Raw genomic sequence first — 12531 nt, forward strand, 5'->3', positions numbered from 1 at the left:
AGAGGAAGTAATGGAAAAATAAACTTGGAATATTGACTTTGGAATTACACATATCTGGCTTTTTATCAGTCGTAAATCTCAAGCTCTTCATACATTAAGATGGTTTTAAATATGATATTAGTATGTATTTTATGAAATAGTTTTGTTAGAAAGCAAGATAATTCACTGCACATAATAAACAGGAACCTTTGTGACAACGCTGATGGTATTCCAAAGGTGTTTGACTCACATCTTCTATTTGGGATTACAATATCAAATTCTATCTCGGATGGATGTTTTGATGTCTACATTTCTGTGTTTGGGCTACAACATTTTCCCCCTAAGAACAGTGTTTGTTTGTTTTTGTCAGTATGAGGCAATCCATTCATGGCCTTCATGCATGTTATACAAAACACACAGCAGGGAAAAATATGTTTAAAGACATTATAATTCTGTTACCAAGAATACATCTATTTCAAGTACTCCCTTCTTTATGTGGTAATGATATTAAATATTTGTTAAGAACAGAGCTAAGTAATCCAATTCCACTGCAATGTAACAACAACAGTGTAAGATTTAAATGTAACTTATAGTGGGCTCATGTTATAAAACACATTTAAGACTGATGCTGTCCTGTCAAGTATTTCCAGTGCCTACCCAGGTCATACTGAAATACTGGTGGTCCCAAGTTTACTGATAAAATCATTAAAAAACTTATCTGGAAGGACAAAAATATGCCTTAGTAATAAAATATCCAACTCAAACTTAACCTATTTAAATGAGTTTTATTTCCTTCCTACTAATAAACCTTTATTTCACTTGTAATGGAGCAATAATTTTTTTCATATTTTCCTTGCCCACTAATTCAAAGAAACCCACCCCCCCAAAAAAAATGGAGGAATTAACACCTTTTTAATGTGTTTCAAATATTTTGAAGGTTTAGAAAGTGTTAAGGTTTCTAATTCTAGGAGAACATTATCTGTATGAATACCCTAATGGCAAACCATCCATACAATGCTTCAGCTGCACTGGGGGCAAAGGGGTAGTGATGATCTTCTAAGTGCCCCAGCTCTCCAGACAAGGTCAGAAGCACACTGGTTTGTATTACTGCTACATCCACATAAGTGGTCTAGGTTGCTTTTCCTTCACCAAGGATTATTTCAGAGGAGCATTATGCATGACCTCCAAATTTGGCAGACTACTGATGAGGTTCATAACTTTCGGATTGCTCTGATATTTTGACATATTTACAGGGTTCTGGGCCACATCCTGGAAGGCCACCATAACCTCTGAATCCTGCACAGCTGCAAGAACCTCTGGATCACTAAGAATCTCATAGAGCCCAGGCATTCCTGCCATTCCAGGCATGTCTCCTCTCATTCCAGGCATTCCTCTAGGAAAATTACCAGGCATTCCCCTTCAAAAGCCACCTGCTTGTCCTCTGGCCTCTTCTTCCCTCTGGTCTCACTCATGTTCTTCTTCAGCCTTCTCAACCCTCTCTATTCTTTCTTCAATCTCCAGCTCGTCATGTTTTCTCACGTACTTTCGCCGATGCTCAGCAATTTTCTGGGCCCTAGGTTGAACTTCCTTCAGAATTGCACTAGCATCATCATCATTATAATCCAGTTTATAGGCAAGGGCAAAATCATGGGCTGCTTCTTCCCAATGGCCCAGAAGTCTGTGTGCTTTCCCTTGCCACTTATATGGCTGAACAGAATCAGGATTTATTTCAACGGCCCTGTCACAGTCCTGAATGGCAGCATTTGGCTTCTGTAATTTGATGAAGGCAATGGCCCTCTTGGCATACCGAATGGCCAAGCAAGGGTTTGGCATCTGTGAATAAGTCGATAGCTCTCTGTAACTGACCATTATTTAGTGCTTCAATGGCAGCACTTTTCTTTTTATTATGTTTTTTATTGCAAAAATAGTATACAGAGGGGTTACAGTGACATGAGTAAAGTAATGAGTACATTTCCTATGGAGCATTGTTATCTCCTCCTTTGATTTTTCCCTACCATCTCTTCCCTCCTCACCTCCCCAACTGCCCTTTTCCTGCCCATCAAGTTGTAAAGTTCATTTCAACATTGTGTCTTGTACCTGTTATTGTTACAATAGGACAACCTGTATCCTTGTTTCAGCATTATATTATTTCCCTTCCCCTCCCCAAATTAGAACAATGTACATACAAGATTCAGGGCACTGACATCAAATACAGTGAAAACAGGGGTTATACCATGGGGGGAAGAACACACAAGAGAAACAAACAAAAAAAATCACATGGTACATTTTAGATACATTAAAAACAACAGCAAGAAAGAAAAAACAAGTTGTGTCCCTATCTTGGGGTTCATTTCACTTAACATCATCTTATATGGTTATATGTACATAGATTTTGACCTTTTCTGATTGTCCTAAACTTATACTAGTTATTGCAAATAAGGAAACCATGGGACTTATGTTTCTTTGGACTGGCTTACTTCACTTAATATAATTTTTTTCCAAATATTTCCATTTCCTTACAAATGGGGTGATTGTCATTCTTTCGGATGGAGGCACAGAATTCCATTGTGTATATATACCATATTTTCTTGATCCATTCATCTACTGAAGGGCATCTGGGTTGGTTCCATATCTTAGCTATGGTAAATAATGCTGTGATAAACATAGTTGTTTTGGTAGCTTTAGTATGGCCTTGTTTGTGATCATTTGGGTAAATTCCCAAAAGTGGGATTGCTGGGTCATAGGGGAGCTCTATGTGGAGTCTTTTGAGGAACCTCCATACTGCTTTCCAAAGTGGTTGAACAAGTTTACATTCCCACCAACAATGCAGTAGGGTTCCCTTCTGTCCACATCCCCTCCAGCATCTCTTGTTATTAGAGTTCTTGATTATAGCCATTCTAACTGGGGTGAGGTGGAATCTCAATGTTGTTTTGATCTGCATTTCTTTTATGGCCAGAGAAGTTGACCATTTCTTCATGTGTCTATTGGCCATTCTTATTTCCTTTTCAGAGAAGTTTCTCTTTAAGTCTTTAGCCCACTTATGTATTGGGCAGTTGTTTCTTTGAGGATTTGTTTTTGGGGGGCTTAGTTTTTTGTGTTCTAAGTATATTTTAGATATGAGACCTTTATCCTCTGTATGGCTAGTGAACTTTCTATTGATCTTGATAGCTATGTCCTTTGCCATTCAGAAACTCTGCAATTTCATGCAATCCTATTTGTCCAACCTTTCTTTGATGTGTTGTGTTTCTGAGTCTTTATTAAGAAAATTTCGGGTTATGCCTAGGAGCCCTAGAGTTTCTCCTATTCTTGTAATGTTTTCAGGGTGTCTGCTTTGACATTGAGGTCTTTGATCCATTTGGAATTAATTCTAGTGCAGGGTGATATACAAGGACTTAGCTTTAGTTTTCTACAGGAGTTTAACCAATTTTGCCAGCACCATTTACTAAAGAGGCGGTCTTTCTTCCATTCTATTTTTTTAGCTCTGTTATCGAAGAGGAGCTGGCTATAGGTCTGTGGGTTCATTTCTGGGTCTTTAGTTCTATTCCATTGGTCCTCAGGTCTGTTCTTGTGCCACTACCAAGCTGTTTTCATTACTGTGGCTTTGTAGTAGAATTTGAAATTTGGTATTGATATTCTTCCAGCACTGTTCTTTCTGCTAAGGATTGATTTTGCTATTCTAGGTCTTTTATTGTTCCATATGAATTTTTGGGTTGCTTTTTCTATTTCATTGAAGAAAGAAGTTGGAATATTGATAGGTATCACATTGAATTTGTGGATAGCCTTTGGAAGTATTGCCATTTTCACAAGGTTGACCCTTCCAATCCAGGAGCATGGGAGGCTTTTCCTCTTACTAAATTCTGCCTTAATTTCCTTTTTTAGGTTTTTAAGGTTTTCATCATAGAGGTCTTTCACTTCTTCAGTTACATTAACTTCTAGGTATTTTATTTTGTGTGGCTATTAGAAAAGGAGTTGCTTTCTTGATATCAGCCACATTCACCTCATTGTTTGCATACAGAAAAGCTGTTGTTTTTTGAGGGTTAATTTTATACCCTGCTACTTTGCCAAAATTTCGGATCAGCTTGAGTAATTTGGGAGTGGAGTCCATGGGATTCTTTAAATACAAGATCATGTCATCTGCAAAGAGGGAGAGGTTTACTTCATCTTTCCCTGTTTGGATCTCCTTTATGTTTTCATCTTTTCTTGCTTGATCCATCATCTCCTCAGTTATCTCTACATTTTCATCTCCCATTTCTTGGGGTGCATCAATTTCTGGTTCAATTACTATCAATTTCTAGGTCTCTTTCCTCACTGAGTGGCTCCTCTGTCTGTATGTTTTCTTCTTGTCTCCTTAATATTTTACTATTCCTTGATACTGTCCCTGATTTAGCTTTATGAGTAGCTGGTGGTACTTTACCCTCTATGCTCTCCACACACTCTTGTAGGAAAGCCTTCTCCTCGGTGTGCAGGACGTTCAGGTCCTACTTACTCATCTTCAGTTCACTGACTTTGGGGGAAGCCATGGTCTGGAGGCAGAGGGCCGAGGCCCTGTCCCAGGCCCAGGTGTGGCCTCCACGTGAGCACGCGTGGAGAAGGGGCTTATTTGTTGTTTATAGCAGTTAACATGCCTAAATAAACAAACAAATGCTGAGAAACCAAAGTGCTTTCTTTTTTTTTTTTTTTTGTCGGTCGTGGGGCTTGACCTCTGGGCCTGGGTGCTGTCCCTCAGCTCTTCAGCTCAAGGCGAGCGCTCTACCTCGTGAGCCACAGCGCCACTTCCAGTTTTCTAGTGGTTTATTGGAGATAAGAGTCTCATGGACTTTCCTTGCCTGGGCTGGCTTTGAACTGTGATCCTCATATTTCAGCCTCCTGAGTAGCTGTGATGACAGGCGTGAGCCACCGGCACCCGGCCAAAAGTGCTTTCATAAAAGATCCAGTTGGCTAAGTACTTAAAAAAAATATTTTTCTGTGAACTATATATATATATATGTATATATACATATATATGTGGAATAAATTCCCTGAAAACTGTATAATAAGGCAAAGAATAGATAAGGAAAGAAAGAGTAATAGAGAGAATTATTCTGAGGGGTTAATTTGATTACAATATATGCATGTGTGAAATACCATGGGGAATGTTTTTTGTATAATTAAGATACACTAGAAAAAATGATTCGAAAATAAAGTAGGCTCCATTTAAGAATTATGCCAGTTGGAGTAAGGAGGACAAATGAAAAGGGTGAAGAAGGAGAAATAGAGCGCGCATATTTTATATACATGTATGAAAATAGAACAATGAAACCTACTGAAACTTCTTTAAGAAGGAGGAGATGAATGAGAAAGATAAACAGGACAAATATAATTAGGGTACATTGTATGCATATGTGGAAATATTACCGTGAAATTCCCTTGTACTACTAATATATGTTCATAAAATGTTTTAAAGATTTAATTCATAAAATTAGAGTAAGAAACAAAAGATGCTAAATGTATTAAAGAAGAGGCAAGGGTAGTTGTAAAAGAAACACACGCTTATAGCTATTGTATTGCCTGGATAAAATAACATGTTTGATGTTAGCACAAAATTCAAAGATAGAGAAAATCATTTTATTTCAGTGGCTCTTTACATATAGAATTTAAGGATAAGACTATTTGTTGGGGCAGGGTGTTAGTAGTTGATTGACAATATCTGCTTAGATTCTCTTAAGAATGACTAAGGCTGCTTACAGTTGGCAAGACATTGCACAGAATATTAATAATTGAGACCCAGGATTTATCAATAAGTTACCTTTAAAGTAATTTAATTTTTCCTTTACCTCTTCTAAATTATGGGTATGGGAGCAATTAAAAAAAACTCTTGGTGGCTCTGATACTTTTAGCAGTAGCAGTAACAATGTATGCCTACAGTTTGAATGTATGTGTTTGACAGCTGCAACCAAATGGCTTAAATTATTAGGTTTTTTTTTTACACAAAATCTGCCAGCAACTGATATTTTCAAATTTTATAGTATAAAGGGAAAAACTTTCAAAATATTAATTAGGACTCAGTAGGAAATGATGTAGAATATAGGAAGCCTAGTTTACTACTTTAAATTGTGCTCTTAATAAATCTCACTAAACTAAAATGATGACTCTTGTATTTTCCCTGCATTAAAATCATCTTAGAAGGTAATTGGTCTCGCTTATTATAATACTGCCTAATAATATTTCTTTTACTTTTCAAGAAAAGAATAGATTTCATTAAATTATTATTGCATTGGGAAGGCATGCATTACTAATGTTAGTGAGTACATAATGTAAAATGGAGCTGACAAAAATAAATATACTTGATACAGGAGACTCACTATAGGTTTCATTGGGCTATTTAACTCATCCACATTTGTTTCTGCTTGATGCACTAGAATTGCCTAGAAACTCATTCTATTTCCCTTTATTAAATTGTTTACTATTGAAAAATAAATAAAAATATATAAAGCATTAGAGAGTCTATTTAGGAAAACAAATCAACCAGTCAACCTTTATTATGAAAATGAGATGTACTACTCTTTTGCACATTTAAAAAGTAAGTTATATCAAAGTTTTAGTTTGTTATTGAACCTGAAATTAGAAACAGGGAATGATCAAGCTTACATAAATTAAATATAATTTTAAAATATTAGAATTTAAACCAATAGAAATATTGAACTGGTTTTAAAGTTAGAGGTTTCTCACAAATTACTTATTAGCATATACTATATGTACATATATTTTTACATAAATATATATTTACATATATATTTTGTGCATTTTCTAATATTGAATATATACCCACATATATATGAATATACATATAAATATACACATATGCATGTGTATTTTTGAGATAGAATATCTATATATAGCTTAAGCTGATATCAGACTCATGATCTTCCTGCCTCTACTGAATTCTGAGGTAGGAGGCATGAGCCACTGGCTCCCAGCTTGCACAAAATCTGTTAAACACACATAGCATGTGATTCTGGCTTCTTTATTTTTTTTCTTTTTTTCTTTTTCTTTTTTGTCAGTGGGGTCTGGGCGGTGTCCCTCAGCTCTTCAGCTCAAGGCTAGCGCTCTACCCTTGAGTGACAGCTCCACATCTGGCTTTTTCTGCTTATGTGGTGCTGAGAAATAGAACAGAGGGCCTCATGCATGCAAGGCAAGCACTCTACCACTGAGCCACCTTCCCAGCCCATCTGGCTTATTTCTTATATTATACATACCAATTCTAGGTTGAGAAGCAAAAGCCTGTGAACTGGAAAGAAGTTCCAATCAACTAAGTACACAAACTGGAAATTTGTTGAAGAGATAAGGGTCCATAGAGCCCTTCCAGCCCAGATGGACAAGAGGTGGCTGTGTAGCCCGATAAATGACAGGAAGGAAAAACAGGACTGTCTTCCCTGCAGAGGGATTCTAGCTGAAGAAATGACAGTACTATTGGAAATCGGTGGTTACAGGCTGTTCTGTGGCTTTGAAGTATGAAACTATCAATAATTTTCCACTGAAAATGTTTCAAGAGGCAGAAGAATAACAGTCCCCATTACAGTTCTTTATCTTACACCAGTTATCCTACCACCTTATAAAATCTTTTTTTTTTTGAGAGAGACAGAGAGATGATGTAAGACTATTCTCTAATTACCAGGACTTGCTATGACAAAACAACTTTATATGTAAATTTCACACTCTGGTTTACTGATCAGTTGGTTTCTTGTAGTATATATATCCTGTATTTTATGAAAGTAAGTAGCCTTTTTTTTTTTTTTTTTGGTCAGTAGTGGGGCTTGAACTCTGGGCCTGGACTTTGTCCCTCAGCTCTTCAGCTCAAGACTAGCTCTCTACCACTTGAGCCACAGCACCACTTCCAGTTTTCTGGTGGTTTATTGGAGATAAGAGTCTCACAGACTTTCCTGCTCTTTCCTGGCTTTGAACCACGATCCTCAGATCTCAGCCTCCTGAGTAGGATTACAGGCACATTGCCTGGCCTAGTAAGCAGACTTTTTAAGATTGAAGAAACAGTTCTCTTGATACATGAAGATATCAGAGCTAAGTTTTGTTTGTGACAAATAGCACAGTGAATGCCTCAACTGATTGGGGAAAATATCTAAAACACTGCAATATAACCATTCTATATGTCCATAGTATACTGGGGAAATTTTAAGAGGGTCAGCCGTTTCAGTTGATAAGACAAAGAATTTTGAAGCCAACCAGCTACGGCAAAAAGTACAAGTATCAATTAAGATGGGGCCTAATAGAATCTATTGTCACCTACTCAGTGATTGCACAGATGTGGAAAAATTATTTGCTCCAGAGATTTATTGGTGGTTGAAAATACACTCAACTAAGAATTTTAAATATTTTCAGATCTCAGCTGAACAGAAATATTAGGAGTTAGGTAGAAAATATGACTGTCACTAAAATGCATATTCAACAAATTGCCTAACCCTTTAACATTTTGGTTTATGTTCTAAAAGTCAATCCTTTTATATAAAGAAATTATGTGTGGGAATTATAAACATAACCTTTCTCAAGTATTTATTCTGGTGAATTGTAATAGTGTTACCAGTGTATCTAGCCAAAACAATCTAAAATATTTGATGTATATTACATCGTATATTATATTTATTTCCACAAAACTCTATGTAAGTCATTATTTTTGTATGTATGTATCTGTAGCAAAACTTGTTAATTATTGTATTTTTTCTCTCTAATTATCTATAAATGAGTTAACCATGATAACTTGTGAAAAAAATTGTGAATTGCAGCAGTTAAGAACTGGATTAGAGCCAGGTATCCAAACTTTTCTTAGTTATCTGCTTTTTGGTGTTTTTTGTTTGTTTGTTTTTCTGTGGGTCATGGGGCTTGAAATCTGGGCTTGGGCATTGTCCTTCAGCTCTTCAGCTCAAAGCAAGCACTCTACCACTTGAGTCACAGCACCACTTCTGGTTTTCTAGTGGTTTATTGGAGATAAGAGTGTCATGGACTTTCTTGACTTGGCTGGCTTTGAACTGTGATCCTCAGATCTCAGCCTCCAGAGTAGCTAGGATTACAGGAGTGAGCCACTGGTCCCTGGCAGTTATCTGTTTTTAGACACATTTTCTAGATGAAGGCACTTATTTCTCTGAGCATTACTTTACTCATTCTCAGAAATAAAGTCAAGAATGTTTCTCTTCCTGATTTTGCTGTGGAGAATAAATGAAGCACAGCATATTACTCTATTTTAATAAATGCACAATTTAAAACAGTGGGCCACATACAAATGAACTTGTCAGTCATTTTTCTTTTAATCTTGAGTTAGAAAAAAAGAATTTCTTAAGGAAACATGTATCAAACTCAATTCCTTATCTTATGCTGCTATTTTATTGGTTGGCAAAAAAAATCCTTCTTATTTTGTGTCTAAAAGCTAAAATCTTTGACAGATTCCCTTTAGGTCACTTTACGAATGAGTTTTATACAGAGAGTGAATGAGAGCAAGAAGAAAAGAGAAAAACCTAACTGGAAATTTGCAAGCATCTCTCAGTATGTGCTAGATGTTAACACACATCATCTCATTTAATTCTCCCAAGCTTGTTACTAACCTCTGTAGAGCAGAGTGGGTAAAATCCATGCTGCCTGATTTAGATCACAGATCTCTCACTTTCAAGTTGTGAGAAACCAAACATATGATTTAACCTCAGTGCATTGCAGTTTTCCTCCCAGAGAAAGATCAATAGACACCATAAACAAAACTGTTTATAGCTTCATAGGATCACCATGAGGATTCAATAAGTAAATACCTATAAAAAATCCTTTGAATAGTGCCTGACACATAGTTAACAGTCAATAAATAATAATTGCTATCAGTTTTGAGAAGTAATTATTAAATGTTAACTCAGAAAATTGTAGCTCATTAAGTATTTTTCTCAAGATCCCATCAAAATGAGAATGTAGAGTAATGATTCAGGTATATTTGAATCAGACCAACCTCCATTTATGGTTCCATAAGTACCCCCAGTTGTATGGACTGTTGGATTCTGCTGAAGCTATGAAAGATAGATCAGAGCATTGCAACTAAACCTGTAACTTGGACATTTCTGTGCTTTAAATGACTTCAGTAACTTCTAGCACTGGAAACTTCTTATTAGCAGGCTTTATGTAATCCTGGCCTTCTATCATTTTGTTCAGTGTCTCTCTGTTTCTATCTCTCTGTGCATGTCTCTCTCTTCCTGTTCCTCTTCTCTTACTACTCTATTTCCCTCATCTTTACATTCTTGATCATTTCTTATGCAAAATGACTTTGTTTCTATTTTGCTAATAATCCTTTCCATGGTATATCTTCAAGACTCTTACTGCCACTTTCAAAAAGCTTATCAAAATCTTCACTTAGACCAAAATAAACACTTCCTTATATAGAAAAAACAATGTGGGGGCAGGGGGCAGGGCTGGGAATGGGTCTTAGTGGTAGATTGTTTGCCTAGCATGCATGAAGCCCTGGGTTCAATTCCTTAATACCACATAAATAGAAAAAGACAGAAGTGGCACTGTGGCTCATGTGGTAGAGTGCTAGCCTTGAGTGCCCAGGCTCTGAGTTTAAGCCTCACAACTGGCAAAGAAAGAAAGGAAGAAATGAAGGAAAGGAAGAAGGTAAGAAAGAAAGAAGGCAAGAAAGAAGGAAAGAAAGAAGGAAGGAAGGAAGGAAGGAAGGAAGGAAGGAAGGAAGGAAGGAAGGAAAGAAAGAAAGGAAGGAAGGAAAGGAAGAAAGGAAAGGAAGGAAAGGAAGGAAGGAAGGAAGGAAGGAAGGAAGGAAGGAAGGAAGACAAAAAGACAGACAATGGTTCCAAATGTTAAGATAATACTTTCCCAGCTATTTAGATGATTATTTTGTTTCTATGCTTTAAAAATCTATAGATGGCTCAGGGTTAGGGTGTTTGCCTTGCATGCATGAGGCCCTGGGTTCGATTACCTTAGCACCACCTAAGCAGAAAAAGCCAGAAGTGGTGCTGCAGCTCAAGTGGTAGAGCACTATCCTTGAGCTGAAGAGCTGAGGGACAGTGCCCAGGCCAAGAGTTCAGGCTCCATGACCAACACACACACACACACACACACACACACACACACACTAGAATATTTTCCCATTACCATGAAGCTGAAATCGTAATTTTTAATGATCCTTTTAACTTGTATTTTAATAGTTTTTGTGATGTGACTTTTATTATAGCAAAAGTATTTTTAAAAATGGACTCTCATAATGTCCCTTGCAGAAAGATAAGACTTGTTACTATTTGATTTCTATACTTACATTCAGTTTTCTACGTGTGTATCTGTATTTTGTTTTGTAAAACTTGAAACCAATTTCATATACATTATTGTAACATAATTAAAATAAATTAACAGTGTATATTCTACAATATTAATAAATATCAATCTATAATATCAGTTTTAATGACTGAAGATAGTGTTGATGTTGACAATCAAGATTTTATCAAATCTATGTAAATTTCATACTTTTCCTGTGTGACATTTCAGCCTCCTGAGTAGCTAGGATTACAAGCATGAGCCACCAACACCCAACTATACTTTTCCCAATTTTTGTCATTATAAGCAAGAATGTAAAAAAAAAACTTCATTGTACAAAAGATTAGAATATTTCATTATCATCATTACTGTAGATTTAAAACTTATTCTTTGTGGATCAGTATATAATTCTAAAGTTGCCTTGCGCTAAAACCCTAGGTAAAATTGGATTTTATTAAAATGTACATATTTATTTTTGGTGAAAATTATATCTCAAGGTTATCTTAATATTTAATAGTATTATTAGTGTGTTAATTCATAAATATGTAGACCTTTCAATTTATGTCAATAAAAAATGCCATTTTTTATTTTATTTCATTTTTAATTTTAATTTTTATTTTTTGTGAAAATCAACCTTCTTTTTTTAACTGTATTTTTTTCGACTTTTCTTTCTTGGTACTGGGGATCGAACCCAGGACGTTGCATTTGGTAGGTAAGCGCTTTGCCACTGAGCTACATCCCAGCCCAGGAGTCAAAAATGCCATTTTATATATGACACTTAAATTCAATAATCATACTTTTGAGAAAATAACATTCAGATGGCAAGTACTAAATAGAGGTATTAGAAAGCAAAAATTGACTTTGCTGAAAATTCAGTCTTTATACATTTATATGCAATAATATTAAAATAGAGGAATTGTTTTCTTGCTAAGATAAACTACAATGTAACTGTAAAGAAATATTGAGAAATATTTATCCATTTTGGTGAGGGTAAGGTAGAGCACAGAAATCATGTGACAAAGGTGAACAAATAGTTATACTCACTAGACACTATGTTGAAAATGAACTATGAAACTGGTGGGGAGGGGGTTGGGAGAGAAAAACTGGGAGAAAATAAGACAAAGAGTGATACTGTTAAAAAAGAAATGCACTCATTATCTAAGTTACATAACTGTAAACCCCTCTCTACATCACCTTTACGATAACAATAAAAATATAAAGGATTAATGTTATAGTTTGATATGAAATGTCTTCTCAAAAGGTTTATAT

The 12531-nt window shown here is 35.8% G+C and overlaps 1 pseudogene; it reads right to left on the reverse strand.

The window, feature by feature from the left end:
- Positions 1 to 1150: 1150 nt before the first annotated feature.
- LOC105994985 lies at positions 1151 to 4499 on the reverse strand (annotated as a pseudogene).
- Between the last annotated feature and the right edge of the window lie 8032 nt (positions 4500 to 12531).

This window comes from Dipodomys ordii, unplaced genomic scaffold (genome assembly GCF_000151885.1).
Source record: "Dipodomys ordii isolate 6190 unplaced genomic scaffold, Dord_2.0 Scaffold5, whole genome shotgun sequence".
Classification (NCBI taxonomy): Eukaryota; Metazoa; Chordata; class Mammalia; order Rodentia; family Heteromyidae; genus Dipodomys; species Dipodomys ordii.